This window comes from Sabethes cyaneus, chromosome 3, assembly GCF_943734655.1.
Source record: "Sabethes cyaneus chromosome 3, idSabCyanKW18_F2, whole genome shotgun sequence".
Lineage (NCBI taxonomy): Eukaryota > Metazoa > Arthropoda > Insecta > Diptera > Culicidae > Sabethes > Sabethes cyaneus.
Genome location: NC_071355.1, coordinates 250994095 through 251017133, shown reverse-complemented (window position 1 = coordinate 251017133; position 23039 = coordinate 250994095). Strand labels below are relative to the sequence as shown.

Sequence of the window (23039 nt, the reverse complement as noted above, 5' to 3'; positions counted from 1 at the left end):
AAGGAATCGCCCAAGTGTTGTTTACCAACTGCACACTGTGATCAGCAGTCAAATCGTTGAATGCGATCGAAATCTGGATGATACCGAATATTGCCGATGCTCTGCTCATATCGTTTCTTGCGACAGTAGCGCAACGTAACACAACCGAGATGGTGTATTGGGCGAGAAATGTTCCGATGCTGGGATCAGTGATATTCTGTGCCAGGAGTATTCAACACACACAGAAAGGAAAGGAACTACAGTAATGTTCCGATTTTGTCAGCCCCATGTTGAATTTCGGGCTGACAAAATGGGGAAACTGACAAAATCGGGAAATTTTTTCAAAGTTTAAGACTTAAGATCTTGCAATATCGAAGACTTCTACTGAAAATTAAATTTTAACCCTCAATTAGTCAACCGAAAGCTCAATGAACCGGGCGCAGCGCACTGGTCCAGAACCTTTTTTGGTGCGCATTAGCTTTGAGCGAGAAAACTTGGTTTTAGGTCTATGGAACCTTTGAAAGAGTTTCTTAAAATTAAAAGTTCTATCTTCCAGCGCAATTTAAATTTTGATTAATCCCCCTAGAAATTCAATAAAATAAAATATTTTTCTTCAGTTTCAATATAACACATTGATGTGTTCTGAAAAGTTTTACAGCATATTATTACAAGAAATTTTGCTGAAGACAGCAACCTTCTATCTCTTCAGCAAAATTTCTCATAAATGAAAAATCGGTCAAATCAGTTTTTCTATTTTAGCTGTTTTTGTAGTTGTTGTATGACTTTTTCCTGTTTTACAAAAATAGTAAAAATAGTAAAAATACACAACATTGCTGAATATAGTATACTTTTATCTCTGCTTGTTTAGGAATTATATAACTTTTACTATAAAAATACCCCAATTTTGATCCCGAAAAACTCGCATGAAGGCATCATTTTATTCAAAACTCCCCAGAGAATCAGAATAGTTTCAAGTAGGCGGAAAAGTATTATAAATCATGTTTAAAAGTACAAAAGTTAAGCAAAATATATAGGCTGACAAAATCGGGATAAAAAGCAGATAAAATCGGGGGTAGACAAAATCGAGGATAGACAAAATCGGGAGTTGACAAAATCGGAACATTACTGTATAATCAAGAAATCTCACATGCTTCTTGGTTTTGTGGATGACGTTGATATCATCGGAGTCAACCTTAGAGCAGTGGAAGAGGTTTTATTTGCGTCTGTTCCGTTCGTCCTGTTATTATTTCCAACTTTTTCTCATTTTCTGTTACGTTTTCTTTTTCATTTGATCCCGTTTGTATTCCGTTTTCTTTTTCTGTTCTTTTCCAGCTCTTACATTTTCTCCTTTTATTTTCCTTCGGTTCCACCTCGTTTCTTTCTTTTTAGCTCAATTTTTTCTCTTTTACTGTTTCATCTTTATTCTTTTCGCTTCCGTTCCCTCCGTTCCGTTCCGTTCCTCAATGTATCAATTTTTCTCCCGTTTTCCCTCCAATTGTGTCACCTTTATATTCTTTTTTTTTCCTTTTTTCAAGGCCATTTTTTCCTCTTTTTCTCTTCCGTTTTCCACGGTGCTTTTTCCGTTTTTTTCTCTCCAGAAGTAGCAAGTGCCAGAATTGGATCGGATTTGCACTGACCTGGAGTTGAAGTTTTGGACCAATTTTGTTTTGGTTTGGATAATTTAAGTCGGAAATTGGATTCAATCTTTTTTGGATGGGGTTTGGACTAATTTCGATTAGATTTAATGATGATCTTGACTGGATTTGAATTAATTTAGTCGGATTTGAATTCATTTGACTGCGATTGAACAAATTTGGATTGAAGCTGGGCAATTTTCGATTGGATTTGGATTTGTATGGGACTAAGACAAATTTAAGTAGCATTTGGACTGATTTGGATTGGATTTTAGCTAAATTTGAACAATTTTCGACTGGACTAACACGGTCGGATATGTGCTGCTTCGGAGTTGCTTTGGACTAATTTCGATTGAATTTTGGTCGGATATGAACTAATCTAGATTGTATTTGGACTAAATCGGGTCGGAATTGCATCGCACTGGTATGGTTTTGGACCAAATTCGATTCGATTCGAATGATTTTGATTGTATTTAGGTTAATTTGGTTGGATTATATTGGTTTTGGACTAATCTGGATTTGATTTGAATAAATTTCGATGGGATTTAGACCGATTTGGATTTGGATGATTTTGGTCGGATTTGGATTAATTTGGTGGGATCAGATTTGTATTCGATTATTTGGCATTGCACAGTAGTCCAGAAACAAAAGTTAAGTGGAAAATTACTTTTGCAGTTAAGAGATTCATAATAGCTTCCCATAATGTTCAGCAAAGTTGTTCAACTCTAAAAGACAATTAATGTCAAATCGATGACCAAGTTCTAGTTTGGCTTGTAAACACATAAAATTATTATGTTTTATGTTTTTATAAAAAGGCATAGAAGAATAATTTCTTCGACAAAGTTGTAGCTAAAGAATATATAAATAACTTTTCTAAAGACATAGTAGGCGTATTTTTCATAGTTTTTGACTCACAGGGTGTTTTATATAATGACCTTCTCAAAATCACTTTTTTGCTAATTACTTCAAATTTAATGGTTTTATTGCATCATAATGTTTTACAAAGTTGGTTCTCTTATCAAAAGACATACTTTTGTAGAACATTGTATGTTGAAAATTCATACGTATAACGAGTTCTAACGAATTCTGCGATGACAAAATGGGAAACGGAATGTAGCACAGACGCATGAACCACGAGCTGTATCAAGTATACAAATATGCTGATATAGAGGAGGTAGTTCAATGTCAATGATGATAATAAAGCACAGGTTAGGCAGATTGTACAGGCGTATTGGTACCTTGGCTATATCATACAGTAAAAGCAATCGAAACGCTCGGGCAGTACATCACAACGTTTGTTCTATTGTTATAAATTGCATTGAAATTTTTCAACCACATGGTTTAGTTGCCATGACCACATAGTTCCCTACTAGCACAGTTATTATAAAGTTGTGATAACCGCAATATGACTAATTTTAATCGTAATCCGGTTGTCGCAACTGAATGGACCTAAAGTGTTCTACTTGGGTTTGTTGTATCAGTTTTTTTACTAATATAATCAAACACCTCTTTCCTCCTAACCTACCTATTTATTATCATTGGATCAATGTAGCAGGCTGTGGTGGGCTGAACACGTCGCCAGAATGCCCGACGAAAGAGTAACCAAAACAATTTTCGACAGAGATTCAGGAAGAGGCCATAGACTTCGGGGCAGATGTGCGTTATCAAGAACGATGCACGTTCAGCTAGTGTTCGAGGGAATTGGAGACCGACAGTACTGGAGGACGATAATTTGTTCGTTGGAAGATCGATAACGGACCGTTGCCACTAAAGTAAACTGAAGTGCAAAGTTTGTACGATAGGTTATTTCTGGATTTTACTGGAAGCACTGCTGGCGTAATACATACGATTCAAATGAGTTCAGCGCACCAAACGGTTTCCACTAATAATGAATTTAATTTGACTGAAAATTCACATGTTCCATGTAACCGTACCCATGTAAAATTAAATTCAACTCGTCGGGAAAATATACGTTTCAAACTGCTGCTGCTTTAATACACAATTAAGGCAGCCTTAATTTCACAATTCAATGCTTCTCGTGTATGTGTGTGATGCTCGATTTCAGCGTAAGGGATAAATTTATCTCACCAACATCAACCGCATCCGTCTACGGTGGCTGTCAATCATCTTATCGGAAGCCTTTTCATCGGATCGTTTATTTTTGGAGTGCACGGGATTATTTCGAACCTTCTTTACGAAGGTGAAATTCCGTATATATTTACCCTCCCTTCCTTTCCTTCTCCAGGGGCCGGAGCGGCCTTGGGGTTGGGCCAATCCGCTTAAAATAGACCATCAGGACCATCAGGACTCACTCCCTATTCGCACGAATGAAGCTGTACCCGTCCTGGGGGTAAATTAAACGGACCGTAACGAAGGTGTGTTTAGATTATTACGCTTCGTGATAGATATTTATTTAGGGTATAAATCATGAAACACTAATATAAAGCTAACCACACACAGCTCAGAGAGAAACTACTTCCGTCCGCTGGTGTTCCAATAATTATGCTATGTTCGATTGAGTGCCAGCATTGATAATTTTGTCCTATCTATATGTATGTATGTAAACCGCATAATAAAATTGTCTCCTTTGCTGCATCTGGCGTCAACCAGAAAATAATGACTCCCGAGATCTCCCGAGTAAAGAGCCGAGTTCCGAGAAGCCTGAACTGGAGGACATCATCGTCCGGCAGTACCTAGTAGTTTCGAAATCTGCAGACACCGCTTCGTCGCTAGGACCGATGGGTGGTTGCTGGGTTCGTTAGCTCTAGCGGAAGTGTTTTTGCGGTCGAGCGTAAACAAATTTGCGAAATAATTGAATTTGGTGGTCTTCAGATTCGCCGGTACGTTGCTGGATTTTCGAACGAATCACGTCCTCAGAGTGAGAGACACAGAGAGCGAGAAGAAGAAAGAGTCAGCTCTCAACGCTGAAAGTAGTGTAATTCTCGACGGAATGATGGACTGAATATTCATAAAATGAGTGCAATTAACTTTTTCAATTGAGTTTTTAAACCATTCATTAAGCGAAACGACGTTCTTTTAATGGGAAACCGACTATCACACGCATAATTACTGGCACTGGAGTTTGCACCTGGAAAAAGAATACGTACCATATAATTGGGTCGATTATATTCTGGATTGGCTCGACACGAATTACCATGACGATGATCATGCCGGTATGTGAAAAGCAGTTAAATTGAGTAAAGTACCTGCCCGTGTGACACTGCACTGATGGGACTGTTTGGCTACCGAGAGGCGACGGCGTAGGAGAGACGAATAAAAATATGCAAAGTTATCTGCATGCCAAATGCTTTCTCGCACTGGCAGTCTATATAATAATAATTGGAATAAACTGTTTTCTGATGTTTCGCATGTCGCGCTATTTTATGCAAACAATTGCCATTTTGCGTCGGGTGGATTGGGATGTACTTTTTATTTTTTGAGTGCAGGAAATAATTCCAATTTCTGAATTTTTAATAGAGCTATCGGACGAAAAACTTGTTATGGAAATGATTTTGCATTACCCATGTTTGCCACTGCAAGCTTAATTGAATTGTGAATAAATTTAAAAACATGATTTTTTGCTGACTTAATTATTTTTTCCGCGGTAAATGCGGCGATTCGTTGAATTGTCTGTTATCGGGGAGCCTTGATTGTCAACAGATTTTCAGTATTTTTTATAGTAAAATAATAAAACACACTTCACTGTTTAAACTACCATGCAAAAACTGATAAAATGAAATATGTTGATTTCGACACTAGATTTTGGTTTTTAATAGTCACAAAGGAATATTAATATTTTAACGGTTTAAAAGCATCATGATGGGGCAATTGAAAGTTGAGAAAATTAAAGTCGTTCAATTTGTAAGTTCATTCTGATTGTGAGGAACGTGCTGCTCGAGCCAAAGATGCTGATACCTGAAGTTCATTCTAACAAATTCTCATATCAAAACAAAATCTCATATTAAGATTTGTTTATAAACTGGTTTTCAGGAAAGTTAAATAATTAGGAATTTATTTTCAATTAAAGTACAGATTGTGAAGCCAATCAGCACACCTAATGGCGATATATTTATCTGCTGAGGACGTGGGTCGACTGTACGTCGTAGGTGGACACAGAATTTCGAGCGTGGGCTAATAACAAACCGGCAGCTTTAAAAAAGGTAACCTTATAGGGATTGTTTTACGCTACCAGGAAGAGCCCAGCAGTATGTAGGCAGATATAAAGGGTTCTCTTCTGCGAAGTGAGTGACGTGAGACGCTAGATTGCGTTGCGCTGTCATTTGCATTTTCTTTGGTGTTACGTCAATCAAATCAGATGCCGCGAATGGTTCATCCTAAAGCTCTCACGTCGTTTGATTGCTGAAGAACCGTAGGTTTTTATCTTTGCTTTTATCACCGAAGCAAGGTCTCAAGCTTAAAAAGAAGCAAATTTTGGTTTAAATAAAAGTTTAACCAACATTTACACTTCTTTCGAAGGTTTGAATCAAATCAGTTTATGGTACATTTGAAACTTGACCTAAACTATGCAAAGACGCGCTCTTAATCTTTCATCTTTTTTTCCGGATGTCGTCTTCCATTTTTCGTTGTTTGATTTTTTCGTCTTTTGTCTTTGATTTCTTGTCTTTTATTTTGTTTCGCTTTTTGGTATCGCCTTTTGGTGTCATTTTCTGACCGTCTTTTTGTTGTCTTTTTAACATCTGTTAGTCGTTTTTCGTTCTTTTTCTGGAATCTTTACATCGTCTTCGTGTCTCCTTTCAGCAATTTACTGTTATTTTTATCGTCTTTTGTGGTGTTTTTGGTTGCTCTTAATGGCGTCTTTTTATTGTCATTAGTAGTCTTTTTCGGCATTTTTTGCTGCTATTTCGCTGTGTTTTTATTGTCTCTTCAGTCTCTTCAGTTTATTGTTGGACCAGCATCGTACCTCGAAGCTAACTGGGCGTTACGTCGTCTTATTGTTGTCTTTACGACGACTTTTCACAGTCTTTTGTCATCTCTGTGGTTCCGTTCTCCGAATTCGTCGTCCCAAGTTGTATTTTGGTCATCTTATCACGGTCCTCTTACCATTTATTCGTTGCATTTTCGTCGTTTTTTAACCACACTTTTTGGCATTTCTTGCCGTTTTTTTCGGCGCTGCCCGTTTTGCTCTTTTTCTCGTCTTGTTGGTTGGCATTTGGCGTCGTTTCGCTGTCCTTTTGTATTATTTTTTTCGTTTTTATACCAACTTTTCATCGCTTTATGCCATCATTTTACCGTTTTTTCGTTACCTTTCTGTCACGTTTTTGCTATCTTTTCATCGCCCTTTTTGCTGTCAGAACAACAAAAATGTTATGTTTTTACTGTCTTTTCATCGTTCTTTCGTCGCCTTTCTGTCATATAATCGTGTTCTTTGCATCGTAATTTTTGCTTGTTTTGTTGTCTTTAATTTTTTCCCAATGTGTTTTTGTCGTATTTTTTTTATTTTTTGTACGTCACAATCTGGACGTCTGTCCGCCGTCTTTTCATCGTATTTATTGTAATTTTGTCAACCGTTTATTTTATTTTCGCCATCTTTTCATCACTTTTCCGTACTATTATTAGCGCTTTTTTTTCGTTTTTACGCCATCGGTTCGTCGTTTCTTCATTGTTTTCTTCGTATTTGAGTCATCTTTTCAACGCCATTTTGTTACGTTTTCTGAGTGCTCAAAAGTTCAACAGTTTTTGATTATCGCGTAAGAAAAGAACAAAAACTCTAGCTACTTGGCTTATAACCAAATAATATTATTTGCAGGATTTTAAAGTGCCATCGTCTCTTGTCGAATTTTTGTCATCTTTTGATTGTCCTTTTACCATTCATCGCATTTTCGTCAATTTTTTATCTCTGTTTTCGACGCCGTTTTGCACTTTTTCTCGTCTTGTTTGTTTAGCGTCTCTGTCGTTTTTGCATCGTCATTTCACTGCTTTTTCGTTGTCACGTTTTTGTTATCTTTTCATCGTTCGTAGGGAAGGGAAAATGGGACAGAAAAGAAATAAAGTGGAAAAGAAAAAAATGAGAGACAAAAGAGGGAATTCGATGCAAAAAATGAGGACAGTGCAACTAGAAGGACTAGAAAAAGAAAAAAATATTGAAGAAAGGGAAAAATCATAGAGAAAACGAGGGAAGAGTCAGAAAATGAGCACAGAAAAACGGAACGAGAAAAAAAAATTACAGAAAAAAATGAAAACGGAAGACAAAAGGGATAAAATGGAAAAGAAAACAGAACGTAACAGAGAGGGATGAAGAGAAGGATATAATATGAGAAAGAACGGAAAAGACTAAAACGAAAAACGGGATAGAAAAGAAGTTTAAAAAAGACGAAAATTGGGACCGAATAAGTCAAAACAGAAAATGACAGGAAAAAAAAACAAGATAAGAAACGAGGAAAAACAGAAGGCAAGAGGAAAATCAGGACTCAAGAAAAGCGCGTAAATTGAGATAAACAACCACTGCGGAAAAGGAAAAACGAGAGAGCAAAAGAGGGTAAGAAAGGAAATGTTTCAACAGAAAACAAGAGAAACCGAAAGGGAAAAGAAGAATAGCGATAGAGAATAATAGATAGATAGAGGAAACGGGAAAAAAGGTCAAACGTGATAAATAATAAAAAAGTAAAGACGATCTGACTAAAAAACGGTCGGGAAAAACTAGATAAAAGGAGAAAAAACGATTTAGAAAAGGAAGTAAACGAGAAAAAAAATGAGGACAAACTGGACAGAAAAACGGAGAAAACCCAGGATAGAAAAGGAGAAAATACGGGAGTAGGATAACGTGATAGAAAAAGAGTTTAAAAGCGAAAAAAGACGAAAACCGGGACCGACAAAAAGTCGAAACGGGACCGAAAGTGACAAAAACCGAGACAGGAAAAGAGGACAGGGTAAAACGGAGAAAAAGTGACAAAAACCAGAACAGAAGAAAATCTGGACGCTGGAAAAGGGCGAAAAACTAGGAACAGGAAATGAAGAGAAAACCCAACCAGCAATGTTGCTTTTATTATACTCTTATGGCAGTTTTTATGACCAATTTTGGTCTTAAATTTCATCATAAGAGTGTAATAAAACCCAAATTGTTACTTGGGAAGTATAAACAGCGGAAAAAAGAAACAAACGATAGAGAAAAAGAATGAAAATGACACAAGAAAGAAAATGCGGAATAGAAAACAAGAGAAACCAAACGGGAAATGCCAGAAGAAACAGGGAAAATGAGGTCAAATGGAACATGAAAAGATTTGATTAAAACAGTAAAATAGGACAGATAAAGAAGAATAAACGAGTAAAACGGATTAAAGAAAAAGGTAAAACGAAACAGAAACAGGCGAAAATCGGGAAACAAAAACGGAAAACCGATAAGGAAACAAAAAAAAGGGGTCAAAAACAGAACCAACGTGACAGAATAGAAGGAAAACCGAGGTCCAAACCATTCCGTATTCTAGTCTAATTTCAATTTTAGGTTGAATTTTATGTCAAATATAAACTCTGGTTTCAAGTTCAATGTGTCTCGACTCATGGTGAACGAAGTGCGAATTAAAATTTACCGTGTCACGTCACTCGCCTCGCAGAATAAACTGACCATTGCGGTGTACAATTAACACAAAAAATGGGAATTCATGAGTATCGATACCATGAGAAGAATTAGAAATCCTGTCCAATTGGGCGACCTGCAGAGCGGTACACAAGGTGAAAGCGCAAAACCGTACGCTCCATCAAATTGTGATTAATTGTAATTTACGGATAGATGCTTCGTGTGAGAAGTTTTTTTTGCCATAAGCATGTGGAGGACCGATGCGTAGGTTGCTCTTCTCGGTCGGTCGTCGTCATCATCATCGTCATTTCGCACCGGTGGCTTTCCTGCCGTGTAGTGATCTGATCCTGCGATAGGCCAAGGTAAAAAGGTGAAAAGGATACCCCCAAACCAACTCTTCGGGGTTGGTCTTGCTTTACAAGGGGCTTCCACCGAACAGTCTCGTTTCAACATTTGCTCGCTCGCTTTTCCACAAAACCACTCGAAGCGAACTCCCTGGGATGGATTGGGTCTGATGTGTAGCGAGAGCTGTATCCATGTAGGTGGGAAATTAATCTCGTTATTACGGTAGGATTTTTTATCTTCTTCTGCCGGTATGGTGTAAGATTGCTATATTTCCATACACATAAAAGAACCAGGCGAGCCGACTGCGAAACGTTTTTAGGGCGGAAACTTGCGAGTTGTGGATAAGTTTTAGAACGGAAATTATGTTATAAATGAAGTAAGTATTTTATTAGTACTTTTGATGGCTGTGAAGCGATTTTTCGAGTAAGTTATTATGATAAACGTAACATAAAAAATAAGAAGAAAAGTACTTTTTTCATTTGAAAACTATGACGTTGAATTAAAAAAAATCACACAGTTTAGACAGTTCATGATTTTGTTTTCAACGATAAACAGAAATCAAAATGCTACTTTTCGTTTTCGTAGCATATCATAACGATGTCACTCTTGCGACATTTGCTGAAAAGCTGCTTTTCACTGCTAATAAATCTTTTACTGCTTGAGAATATCTTCCTCTCGTGACGTGACTGACGCAGCCAGCTGAATGTTTATCTCGTTTCTGCATAAAAGGATATTTCCGAGATATTGTCTTGGTGGACCTCTCGAGATGACGCAGCGTTGCAGCACGACTGCTTGTTTCTCCATTACTCAATGTCGGATTCGGTGAAAGGTGCTGTCATTTTCTCTAACGCAGTTCTCAATCAACTGCACTTTCGATGACATAGTTCATGAAGAGCTTTTTTTGACTGCAGCTTATGAAACCCGTTAGGAGTCTGAAATTTTGACCATCGAAGCTGAGATATAAATTAGATGAAATTCAAGTCTAAATTAGCCATAAAAATTGGCATAGGAGTGAATCAAGCTACGTATTTCTTCCAAGAAGCTGACAAAAACTGTTAGATCATTTTCATTTTATTCTTAGCACATTTTTCACCTTCCCAGAAAATGATGCCAAAATAACACGTGGGTAAAATTTTCCACGGTCCACAGCATTTTTATTTTTGAATGGAGCCAAATGCAGAAGCTTTAGAAAAACAGGCCCCACAAAAGCAGCCGCCTTTGTACTGATCCCCAGCCAAAAAAAAGCACCTCGTAAAGAGCAAAATGTTACCGAAAAACTTCTCTGTGCCTTCCTTCCCGGTAAAACTGTACCACCCCGGTGAAAAGTGGGCATTAGCTGAGTAGGACTATTTTGCCATCTCTACACTGTGCGGTGTGCGGTGGTTTGTCACAGTTCTCTCGGCTGCAGAATGCGAAAAAGATGAAGACAAAAGACAAATTTTCTCTGGGCTGGGCTGTACCGGTTGGCCAACACACCGGATGCGAGAAAGAAAAGCAGAAGACACAAATCCGCATAGAGCACATCGTTTTCGCCGTAAAGAAGGATATTCCGGGGACCAACTGTGAACGGTCACGCAGGTACCGGTGACACCAATGCAACGCTACGGCGACGTTTTACTGGTGGCTGGGCAACAGACAAAGAACAGAAACGAGACGCTGCTTCCGACAGGAAATCTAATCCGTGTCTGTTTTTCTTGCAATTTCGTGCTTGGCTGACGAACGGCGATGCCAAGCTGGTCTGAGAATTGGAAGCAAAAGGGAAAGATCACTTACTGATGAATAAAATAAACCACGCCACATCACCCACCACCAGCTCGGAAAATGGTATTTTATTACAGCTCCTCTGTCAGAGCCGCCGTAGCCTGCCAATTTTGGGATGGAAATTATCCTGCCAGTCGCTGTTATTTTCCTGGTATTTGCTTAGGATTATCTCAATAATTATTGCGATATGAAATTCCTTCGACAATGTAATGTTTCTGTCTTGGATACAGCATTACGGAGAATGTTATAAATTCGCTGAAAGGAATTTAATTTTCATTCGATGCGAAATTTCATAACCAAACATGACTGTATGAAATGATAAAGGTAAAACAGAATTAAAGACGTCTACTGAAAACATCCTTCAAATGTTTTTGACCTGTCTGATGTTGATGAAGAAGAAAATTTTTAGGAATTGTTGTTAAAGTGGACAATTATTTATATTTCTAATCAAGGTAACGCAACCTATATGATTAAAAGTTTCATTGTACGATTCCAATGTAAAATTTTATCGTGATTTTTGATTATATGGGATGGATTTGAGTTCAACGAGTCTATCCAATGTTCCATGCTCTATTTTGCACCACGCAAGTTACAGCAAATAGTTCCCATTTCAGACATTTTTCGGTAAATCAACAGAAAGCTACTCGCGTTATTGTGTGTGCCGCGCTGAATTTCGCTGCTAAAAGTTACGCTTGAAATCTAAAAGCGGGCTCGTAATGTATTCTCGCTCGTATAGCGAAGCGAACCTAACCCAATTTCCTCCAAACACGCCCATCCATCCATCCAGGAGTAGTGTAATAAAAAGCTTTTCCATGCATTGGGACAAAGCATCCGCGACTGTACGCACAGTGGTAAATTTGAGGGGCAATCGCGTATTTCCGGGTCAAATTTTCTACGCGTGTAATTTCTTGTTTTTACTGTTATAAAAGCGGAAACAATGGAAACAGACCATTGTCACAATGAATGAACTTCTCATTGACGATACTAATAAATTGAGGGAAAAAAAACTCCGAAAAATTTGATGTTCACCAACAGTGAATACTGCCTACCTCTCTGTGGAACACACAAAAAGCTCTCTGCTTGCTGAATTTGATTCATTCTATGTTCTAATGAAATAATCCACATTTCATGCTGCATTCTCCAAACAGCGTTCGTTCATTCGTTCGTTCGTTCGTTTTGCTGTACAAAAAGCTTCGCTAACCACTCACAGTTACAGTCTGGTTTGCAATGCACGTACTGTATCAATACATGGCTGCATTTGTTTAGAAATGGAAACAATTAATTACATTTTGAACCTTCACTAGGTATGCAATCATAAAACTTATAATGGAACTTATTTCGAGAGCAAATCATTCATTTTTTTTCTCTTGATATGCTATGAGTAAATATGAGTGATGCACGAGGGTATGACAATTCTGGTAAAACAAATATCTTACTACGATTATTCTTATTGCTCGATTTTTTTTTCTTGCTTCACAACAATTCCATTAAAAGAGTACCTCGAAATTTAAAATTTACTACGGTACAACCTCGAGTTTTTAGTTTTGATCTTGATATGCGGTCAAACATATTTATTATGTAGAACCATCGTTTCAAAAAATATTAAGTTTCTCCGTTGACATCCGCGATGGCCCGTACATATTTGCATCCTGGCATACTGATTGCGGTGATACCAGAAAAGGAAATAGTAACCGATCAATATCTTTTCATTTAACTAAGGTCGTACCGAAGAATACACTTCATTCAATAATGATCGCACCGAATCAATTCACTTACGAACGGTCGTACTGTTTTAATAATCTATGGTCGTACCGAACGATATACAGTAGAATTTCGAATTGGGCAACAAATGCGTGCCGCCTATGTTGCTAATCGAGAACCAATCGGGTCGAGAACGTGCCAATCGTGAGACCCTATTTTTGTTTTTAAGAAATGGAACATAAATGCGTTAAATGTTTATTAATTACCATTAATCATCGATTTCTTCACGATTGCATCCGTTTTATGTGTAAAAAGCCAGGCAACAGTACTGTCAAATCTTTTGACACCCTGCGGTAAGACATGGTCCTACGTCGAATAAAACTACCGTGTACCCACTACCGTCAACTATCGTTGACCGGGTAAATTGAAAAAAAGAAAAAACTTAATGCGTTTCCTCTTGCTTAGCAGCTTCGGAAATATAGCTCAAATGCAACTTACCTCTCTCCAGCACCCACAATAGACCATTTTTCAAACTGTCGAACCAATTTCCACTTCTACCATCCGGCCGTTCAAAATTCGTGCATATTCAAAATGTTTTCAAACCATTTGTTTTCGTCAAATCAAAATAACAAGTTTATAGGGTGCGCGCCTTGCGCGTATGTGCAAATGAATATCGTTACCAAATATTCAGATTAAAAATGAATTCGCCTGATTTGAACGAGGTGTTTTTCATATTAGCGGGGGTTGAGTGTATTGCCTTGTGAAATATTCTACAGCTTTAAACTTTTTTTTATGCACATTTTTTGTCATTTGGATCATGTACGCTAAAACTAATTGAGCACATTTTTAAGTGAAATATTTTGTGTTGCTAAAAGCGGTCCCTGCCTAAATCGGGGCCTGCCAAAACCGAAATTCCACTGTACTTCAATGATCGTACCGAATGATTTGACTTATTAGTTATCGTACCAAACCGTTTCAATATTTTGTACTCGTACCGAACCATGTACTTCATTCAACAATGATCCTAGAGAATCATTTAATTCATCTATGGTCGTACCGAACCATATAGCTTATTTAACAATGCTCGTACGGAATCATTTTACTTATAAATGGTCGTACCGAACCATCAATAACACAATGAACGTACCGAAATATTTCCCTCGTATTAGATCGTATCAAAGTTTTTTTTATCAGATGAGCAGCTTAACATATGGATATTTGGATAAAGTACTCAAATTTCACTCGTTGAAGTTCAATAGCGCAACAAGAAAAAGATAAAAAAAACCAAAAACTCAAAAAAATGAGAGAAAAATAGCATTGATGCAAGTCCAAAATCTGAGCAAAAGTTGATAAAAAATGTGGTCCACGATGTGATCCAGGTTCAAACTATGGTCGGAATCTGGTTCAAAATCTGAACCAAAATCTGGTTGGTGGTTTAACCACTGATCAAAAAACTGTGATCCAAAAGCTGTCCAAAAAAATCTGATCAAAAATGTGGTGCAAAAAATGGTTTATAACCTGGTTCAGTTCTAGGATATGGTCTAAAATTTAACCAAAAATCTGGTCCGAAGTCTGAGAATAAATTGTGGTCCAACGTTTGGTCCAAAAGCTGATCAAAAACGTGATCCATAATCTAGATAGAGTCTAGTCCAAATCTGGTCTGAAATTTATTATAAAATTTGGAACAAATTCTGATAAAAATCTGGGCATATGGTTGGTGGTTGTCTTGTCTTGTCAAAAATAATAAACTTGTAAGGAACACTGATTTAAGAAACGAGCAAGTGCTTAAGGTCTTGAGGTCTTCGCCAAAGGCGCTACAATGTCTCCTACGGTTCTTCATTATTTAACGAATTTAAAAACTAGCCTGGACCCAGAGGATAAAGTCCCTGTCAATTCATGACTAGTCAAAAGTAGCCGCGATGGTCGGGAAATAGAACGACCAACAATGGCGTAAAACAATAAGACAGAATGCGCAGCCCAGTTTCTCCTAGGGTGCGCGCAACAAAACAAAATTGAAATTAAACAAAAGCAGCAGTTTAAACTGCTGCTCCTGCGTGTCTTGTGACTCGGAGAGCGAAGTAAACATAAGAACATTTCCGCATGGTTCGTAGAAAACGCCACGACCCTTTCTATAGTATGCCTTCGCATTGGCGCTAAATGGTTGCCACTGGGCAGTCTGGGCAGAGAGTTCGAGCGATGCTCTCCGTTTAGCCAATTTTGTTTATCAACTATTTGCCCACCAGATAATCTTACCCCTTCATTAGGATTTCGGATTCGGAATTTAGATTTAGATATTTGGGGAGTAAGATTTGGTTTCGGGGAATTGGAATTTAAGATTTATGACTCAGAATTTGTGGTGTGAAATTCGAGATTTGGTTTCTGGAATTTGGGATATGAAATTTGTGGTACAGAATTTTATATTTGAGGTTTAAGGTTTGAGATTTATTATTTATGATTTGGGAATTGCCTCTCAGTCCTCGAGATACGATGCTGGCCTAACAACAATCCAGTCGTTGTATGTTCGAATCTCAGCTGGGAGAGGCTGTTGCAGTCAAGAGGATTGTACCACTTGCCTCGTAATTATGCTATACTCTATCATGTGGCTGCGAAGTCTGTCGAATAAAAACAGAAGTTTCGAAAACGGAATAGAGCACCTAAACCTGACTAGGTTTGACATCCAATATGAAGGGGTTTCTACTCAAATTGTTACATATCTTATCCGCTCGTCAATTTGCCCTGGACAACACTGTTTCTTTCCGGGCTTAATCTGATAACTTTTCTTATTCAATCTTTCAAAAGTCGAGTTACTTTCGTTTTATTTTAAAAGTGCTTAAGATTAAATAAATTTTTGTTCAGGAGATGGCTTCCACCATAAAATGCATATACGTAACTGTTTGTTTTGCACAACCAAACGAAGCGTTTTTTTTGTTAAAAAAGGATGATGAAATTCATATTTTATTTATAAATATTTGTACAGTTGTTGAATAGACTTACACAATTACTCAGAGGACAAAGGAAGAAAATTCCTCTTACATATAATATTTATGACGGGCTTACTTTTAATCCCTTTTTTACCTCCCTCAATCGATTGATATATCATCCGATCATTAGTCGCTGATTAGTTTTACAAAACTGCTTTTGGAAAAGCACAGAACACCTGAGCCTGGATATCACATCATTACCGGGTGACCTGAAATACCGATATCTTCCACCGGAACTGTGGATTTGTTTAATGCTGGTAAAGCTAGCGTTATTTGCAAAAGTGGCATTTAAGTCGCATGTGGTGTCTCACATTCTTTTTCTAACGAGTTAAAACAATGTTTTAAATTACGTGAAGATTCTATTTTAGAATTAATCTGTTTGATTTAGTTGTTAAACTTCTCTATCATCCGCGCAAAACATTACCGGTTGTACATTTATGCAATCGCAAACAAACCGCATTATTGTAGTTTCAATTCTGTGTACGAATGGCAATTATAACTTCCAGCCACGGGATTTTCATTAATCCTATTAGCATCATCAAAACAAACCCGTTAGTAGCGGACGCCAACCGAAAAGCGACGGCGACGGCGACGACGGTTTGTTTGCCAGACGCTTTCAGTAGTACCAGCAAACCGCAAAATGCTTTCGGGGTCAACAAATCCATCCCGGACGGGTAAGCCTTTCGTGTGTACCGTCCGATGACACCGTTGTAATTAAACTGACACTCATTAATGCTATCATCATAAAATGAGTAAACGCTTTCGCGGTGAAGAGTTTTCTGCTTGGAAATTATAAATTATGCATTATGCACACAGGTTTGAAACTGTGAAACATTATGCAATTTTTTCGTTCTGCTATGCTATGTATACGTACTGCTATGTTACGACCTTTTAAATGAATCATAGCTTGTACCATCTTGTCATAGAATATTTGGAATTACACTCCTGTATGTATTTATCTTGATTAAATTGCCAGACAGGGCAAAGATTTATTTTGCTCAGCAACAATAAAAATGCAACCAGTTTAGCAAAATAAACAGGTAAAGCTTTGAACAACGCCAAACCGGAGCAATTCTTTGCATGATTTATTTTATTTCCGCAGTTCATAGCGTGAAATCGAAAAATGGCACTGCACAGAATGGCGCAACCACATCCTGTTGAAACCGGTTTGCACAATGTTTTTTTACATTAAGTTATATTGCCATTGTTTCTTTTTATCTGTTTAAGTTGGACTACCGTTTCTTCGTAACTGAGCTATAAAATCTAGCACTAAAAGTTCGCAGTCGTAGGTATTTCAACAAAGCATAATGCGTCTCCATTAAATGTGAACACCTCGTCTATTATTTCTTAACATTTAAAATGTTTTAAAACTAAATTTCCTTTTTCCCGATAAATTGAACTGTCCAACACTGCGCAAGTTCAACCAGAACCTTTACTAATGCCATGCCTTTCGGAAAAAAACTCAAACCACTTTTTTCTCCATTTCCAGGCTTTGTCTTTGCTGTCCTCGCCGAACAATCATAGATCCTTCATATCTTCCGAAGTAGAATGGGACCCTCTACATTATGGTAAGTTCATACAAACAATTCACACCTTCTGCGATGCTAGCATCTGTGCGCAATGAAAATTTAAAGACGCCGGAAAAATAATCCTCCAAGTAGTAATAAAGTCTCACCGTCCTTTCTTTTCTCTTGCTGTTCTCTTCTGTCGGGTTCACAAGGATTTACCGATATGCATTATTCAATAGGATCATATTCTGTTTTTTTTTTCACCGGTACCGCAGCATCAACTGCTCCGCTACTGGTGAAGCAGGAAAAAATGTGCTTCCGTGTCCACTTTGGCACAGCTGTCTCATCGGAGCCGGGAACGCTGGCTAAAATCTTTGCCACAATAATAATCATCTTTATTCCGTGGAATCGTGCCAAGCTGGAACAATTGCTCGACTGAAAAATGTATGACTTATCGATCCAGATTTTCATCAATTTACATTTCCAACTGAACAACATCCAAGTTTTTGAAATCAATTCGTATAAACAAGATCCCACTGTAAGGGGGGAAAGCTCGTGTACATATACTGCAGTTACAAGAAAAAACTCTCAACTTCAAGCTCTCGAGGCACCGTGTAACGTAGAGCCAATCTCGCTCGAAGTGGAAACGATGGACATCATCTTCCTGCAAATGATTTTATAATTGGATTGCACGTCGTCCGTTGCGCTGCGGAAGCGCTTCGAATTTTACCAGCTGTGGAAAATGATGATGATGTTGAAAAATCCACTTTTCAAACCGCCATCCCGGTCTTCTGGCCGCTCCTAGTCGTATGGGATTAAACTACCCCGCTGAAGAACTGAATAGCTCGTTTCTTTGTCCTGACAGGTTTACTGCGAAAATTTCGGGTTTTCTTTTCCTCCTTCATTTACCGAAGACAACTTTGGCTATTGAGCTTTCAGTATAATTTTCCAAAAAAAAAATATGTTGGTTTCACCAAGGGGAAACAAAATGCTGGTTATTTTGTAATAATGCAAGCAACATCAAGATAAAACGTATAAACTGTAATTTAGTGCATTGGGCGTGCCTCGTCGTCGCATGAATGATGACGCCGAAAGGCTGACCGGACTGAGTTCATGCCGGAATCGTGACCCGATAAGTTTGTTTGCCACTGGCACCCATCCAACGCGGCGAAATGCGACTCGGGCTGCAGTGTTTCGAACCTTGTGTGTATGCAGGGCACTCTCGAACATTAATCTTCTGATTTTCGGATAGTCCTATGCCCGCGTACATACCGGTGTAATGCGGCGAAGAGAGAGAGAGAGAGAGAGAGAGAGAGAGAGAGAGAGAGAGAGAGAGAGAGAGAGAGAGAGAGAGAGAGCGAGTTTACACAACCAAAGACCATTGTTTGAAGGGTGAACTGTGTTTTGCAAAATGTTGCGAGTCACGACGGCATTCGTCAACAAGCTCGACACGGAGACATTGAAAAACTTTTCCAAAGGAAAGAAAAGGAACGATCCAACAATGGTGCGAAATTCGCATTTCACCACGTGAATGTTGGTTTTCCAAACAATGACCGGGTGAATAATGTATTCAGCCATCCGATCTGTCTTATTCCGCAACCACGACAATTGTTTACGACCTTCTCGTTGCGCCAGTAATGTTGAAGCGGTAGGCAGGTAGTTTATTCAGACAATTCCAAGAAACATTTTAACAATAGATTGATAGTGACGTAAAGCAGTCGTTGGTTTACTAAGTATGATCATTTAGATAATTAACCTCTTACCTGTTATACCTGGTATCATTGTTAGTATCATTTTAAATCATTCGACAATCATTTATTCGAAAAATTATTATTTAGGTATATTCTCAATCTTGATTTAAATTCTTCGTTTGTCATCCCTTATTATTCGTTTTCTATTTTTTTTTGCGCTTTAATCTCCAGTTTTTAGTTCCCCTATAATTTCATTAGTCCTAGAAGAAACTATCACAGGGGTTTTCTACATTGTTCGTTTAATTTTTTTCAATATTCATCCATGTCATTCATGTTTTTCATCCTTTCTTTAATGTATTTCTTTATTTCCATCATTTACTTTTTAAACTGCGTTTCTAGTTTTCCATTCGCTAGTCCAGTCCAGTCATTTATATTCCTCTGTTCTTTATGCTACATTCTTTACGTTTATTGTTGTTATTTTAATACTTGTTCTCAATTTTTCATAATTTTTTTATGAATTACCAGTTTTCATTCATTGAACACAATTATCCATCCATTATTTTCATTAAACTTTCTTCACCTGGCACTTTTCATTTTCCACTTTGAATTCTTCACTCTTCATTCTCTTTTTATCATTCCTTATTTCTCGTTCATTTATCAATGCTTTTATTTCATTTTTCATTCCTCGTTTACAATTATTCATCTCTTATTTTCATTTAACAATTTGAATTCTTCATTGTTTATTTTTTGTTCACTATTTTGAATTCGTAATTCCTCAATTCTTTGCTCTTCATTCTTTCTTTATAGTTGCATATGTGTCATTCATCAGTGTTATCTTTTCATTTTTTCTCGTTTATTCTCACTTTTCACTCAATTTTCATTTGCATCCTTTACATTTCCTACTTTTTTCCTGCTATTTAATTCACTCTGTAGTAAGCTTTTCTCATTTTTTTCATACTTTTTACTCATTATTCTTATTGTTTATTATTTTAGTTTAGTTAGATTGGCACAGTTTAGTTGTTTATTGTCATGGTTTTCGCGCTTCACTATCAACTTAACATTTTGTCTGCTCAACCTTTAATTTTTTGCTCGTTCTTCATTACTAACTCTTCATACTGTAATTTTCGAGCGTCAATTAATCTTCATTTATTATTTTAATGATTTCTTTAGTATAGCGCACATCTAGTTTTGTAGCCAATAGGTTACCGAGTCTGCCGAAAAAATTCCTGCTTCCAAAAAGCCCCACATGCCAAATTTTGTTCCATTTGCTTGATTAGTTCTCGAGTTATGAAGAAATTTGTATTTCATTTGCATGGGAGCTCTCCCTCTTAGCGGGAGGAGGGGTCTCTAACCATCATAAGAACCTTTCCTGGCCCCAAAAACCCCATTTTTTCGCTGATCGGTTCAGTAGTTTCCGAGTCTACAAGAAACATACAGACAGACAGATAGAAATTCATTCATTTCATTTCATTTAATTTTTCAAACTCTGTTTTCCAGCCTCATTTTAAGTCTAATTTTTGATACTTTGTGCCTTCATGATAGCGTCCGTTTTGTTTAATTTTCCGCTTTTATTCTTGCATTCTATTCTCTACTAAGTATTCCCATACCGTTATTCTTACTTTTGAACACCTTCTCCTTTCTCGTTTTCCTACATTCTCGTTGTTTGTTTTCACATTTTAAATTCTGTATTCTTTTTTTTATTACTAACTAGCTGACCTGACAAACTTCGTATTGCCACAAATTAACCTGTGTTGTACATAAATCATGAATCTCGGATGATCTTTGTCACAATCTCGAGTTTTGCAAGCCCCCCAGTGGGCGGCGCTTCCGACGGCGGGTCACCGGCAACACTCGCGACCATCTCGTCCTGAATGATCTAGTGTTACTATAGATAGTTTTTGTGGTCTTGTATTGACTAATGTTTTATGGAAGAGTCTCGAATTTCTCGAGTTCGATTAGTTTTTGAGTTTCGCAAAAAATTCTGTTTTATTTGTATGAGAGTCCATATCCCCCTACCACAGGGGTAAGAGGTCTCTAACTATCATAAAATAAATTCAAGTCTCCAAAATCTCCCACATGCCAAATTTGGTTCCATTTGCTTGATTAGTTCTCAAGTTATGAGGAAATTTGTTTTTCATTTGTATAGAAGCCCCCCCCTCTTAAAGTGGGGAAATCCATAGAAAATATACCATAGAAAATATTCTTGCCTACAAAAACGCCCACATGATAAATTTGGTTCCATTTGCTTGATTAGTTCTAGAGTTATGAGGAAATTTGTATTTCGTTTGTATGAGAGCCCCCCTCTTAAAATGGTAAGGGGTCCTAATTCATCATAGAAAAAATGGTTGCCTCCAATAACACCCACATGCCAAATATGGTTCCATTTGCTTGATTAGTTCTCGAATTATGAGGAAATTTGTATTTCATTTGTGTAGAAGCACCCCCTCTTAAAGTTGGGAGGGGTCCTAATTCACCATAGAAAATATTTTTGCCTTCAGAAACCTCCACATGCCAAATTTGGTTCTATTTGCTTGATTAGTTCTCGAGTTATGAGGAAATTTGAATTTCAATTGTATAGGAGCCCCCCCTCCTAAAGTGGGTAGGAGTCTCAATTCATCATAGAAAAAATTTTTGTCTCCAAAAACACCCACGTGTCAAATTTGGTTCCATTTGCTTGATTAATTCTCGAGTTATGAGGAAATTTGTATTTCGTTTGTATAGGAGCCCCCCTCTTAAAGTGGGGAGGGGTTCTAATTCACCATAGAAAATATTCATGCCCTCGAAAACCTTCACATGCCAAATTTGGTTCCATTTGCTTGATTAGTTCTCGAGTTATGAGGAAATTTGTATGGAAGCCCCCCCTTTTAAAGAGGAGAGGAGTTATAATTCCCCTTATAGAGAGGAGGGGTCTCAATTTACCATAGAATAAATTCTTGTCACCGAAAACACCCACATGCCAAATTTTGTTCTATTTGCTTGATTAGTTGTCGAGTTATGCAGAAATTTGTGTTTCATTTGTATGGGAGCCCCCCCTGTTAGTGGGGGGAGAGGTTTCTAACCATCACTAAAACCTTTCCTGGCCCCAAAAAACCTCTACATGCATATTTTCATGCTGATTGGTTCAGTAGTTTTCGATTCTATAAGGAACATACGGACAGACAGACAGACAGCATTTATTCTGCACTTTTTTACTTTTCATTTTCCTACTTTCAGTCGTCGTTCGTCGACCATTATTCTTCATTTATTATTCTATTATTTTGTTCAGTTTAGCGTACTTTTGGTTTCTTCTTTTTCCCTCAATATTTTTACATCTGTCAGCAATTTCTCATTAATCATATTAAATTTTCAATTCTCATTCGCCAATCTTTACGTTTCTTTTTTTTTTTCTCCTTTCCATCCTTTCTCATGTTTTAATCTTCAATTTGTATCCCCATTTTTAGAACACATTCCTATTACTATTTACAATCTTATTTCGAATGGTATTTCGGGTTTCATGTTCATTTTCTTAATCGTGGTATTTCCAAATACTATGTCTGTCCTCTCTTCATGACTGTTTTTTTTTTGTTTGGTTATAGTCACTGGCTAAGCTGGCAATTAGGTCATTCGTAACTTCTGCGGGGTTAGGATTCGAACCTGGGTCCTCCGCGATAGCCGAAAAATGATGCCTCATTCCCGTTTTGCATTTTTACTAGTTTTCATTCTGTTTTTCAGTTCAGACTCCAATCTCTATTCTTCAAGTTTTATTTCCCTTGTTTTTATTTTTTCATTCCTTTTTCTCCATTATAATTATTTTTATTAATTTTTACTCTTTGTTCTTTATTCCCGTGTTTCCTTTTTCGAAAATTTTCACGCCAGATCCATTCAAGTCTTGTTGCCTCCATGACAGCGTAATAGTATAATAGTAATTT

The 23039-nt window shown here is 37.4% G+C and overlaps 1 protein-coding gene across 2 annotated transcripts in view; it reads left to right on the top strand.

Annotated features, from left to right (window-relative positions):
• LOC128744245 (stress-activated protein kinase JNK) overlaps positions 1-23039 on the top strand; it is a 107139-nt gene that overhangs the window by 59963 nt on the left and 24137 nt on the right. For both annotated transcript variants that reach the window (XR_008412375.1, XM_053841101.1), the window contains exon 4: positions 17422-17500. The gene's annotated coding sequence lies outside the window, so the exon portion shown is untranslated. The remainder of the gene's footprint in view (positions 1-17421; positions 17501-23039) is intronic.